Genomic DNA, 1,149 nt, shown 5'->3' with positions numbered 1-1,149 from the left:
TACCGAGCCAGAAAAAATGGCAGACCCACCAACACTTATGGATTACGCTAGGCCAGGTGTGGCCGGTGTGACCAATAGTATCGTTAGACCCAGAATCACCGCAAATCAATTTGAAATTAAGCCAGCTTTGCTTAATATGTTGCAAAATAATGTAACATTTTACGGGTTACCTAACGAAAATCCTAACACCCACTTAACAAATTTCCTTGAAATTTGTGATACTTTTAAAATCCCAGATGTGACTGCAGAAGCAATCAAACTTCGCCTCTTTCCTTTCACTTTGAAGGATCGAGCCAAAGAATGGTTAACTTCTATGCCAGCCGCAACTTTTGCCACTTGGGAACAATTAGCCCAAGCGTTTTTATCTAAATATTTCCCTTTAGCAAAAACCGCAAGAGTCATAAAAGAGTTAACATCTTTTTCTCAAAATGATAATGAGACTCTTTATGAAACTTCGGAACGTTTTAAAGAACTTCAACGTTTATGCCCACACTACCAATTACCCGCTGAACTTTTAATGCAAACATTTTACAATGGACTAAATCCTACAACTAGGGGTTCATTAGATGTTATGTCGGGAGGGCTATTTATGAAGAAAACATCAGCCCAAACGAGAGAACTTTTGGAGGAAATGGCAATCAACAGCAGTATGTGGCCCGCGAAACGTGGACATATGCCGGGGGCAAAACCATCTTCCTCAACCACATCATCAGTTAAAGGTATAGTTGAACTTGATCCAGTCGCGATGCTACAAGCCCAATTTTCTGCGTTATCGCACAAAATTGACAAATTTATGGCACCACGTGATACCAATGGTAATCCAATCCAAACGGATGTGGATTACGAAAACATGAGTGAGGTCGAACAGGTAAATTTTGTCCAAGGGCAAAACCAAACTAATAATCCTTATTCTAATACTTATAATTCTGGATGGAGGAATCATCCTAACTTTAACTGGAAAGATAACAATAACAATAATGCAAGTGCTAATCAAAATCGTACCACTAATTATCAAAATCAGTCAAGAGATACGATTAGCACTTTATCTTCTAAAATCGACAAGTTTATAGATGCTATCAGTGGAAAAATAAGTAATCACGACGATGGTTTTAAACGGATCGAAAGTAAATTCGATCAGCTTATTAAAAA

At 38.0% G+C, this 1,149-nt stretch overlaps 1 non-coding gene across 1 annotated transcript; it reads right to left on the bottom strand.

Annotated features, from left to right (window-relative positions):
• Nucleotides 1-394: 394 nt before the first annotated feature.
• LOC136204421 (small nucleolar RNA R71) lies at nucleotides 395-501 on the bottom strand. Its single transcript, XR_010675262.1, has one exon. It is a non-coding gene; the product is annotated as a small nucleolar RNA R71 (small nucleolar RNA).
• Nucleotides 502-1,149: the final 648 nt, after the last annotated feature.

This window comes from Euphorbia lathyris, chromosome 8, assembly GCF_963576675.1.
Source record: "Euphorbia lathyris chromosome 8, ddEupLath1.1, whole genome shotgun sequence".
Classification (NCBI taxonomy): domain Eukaryota; kingdom Viridiplantae; phylum Streptophyta; class Magnoliopsida; order Malpighiales; family Euphorbiaceae; genus Euphorbia; species Euphorbia lathyris.
Note: the sequence above shows the minus strand (reverse complement) of the source record. Positions and strands in the feature narration are given on the sequence as shown.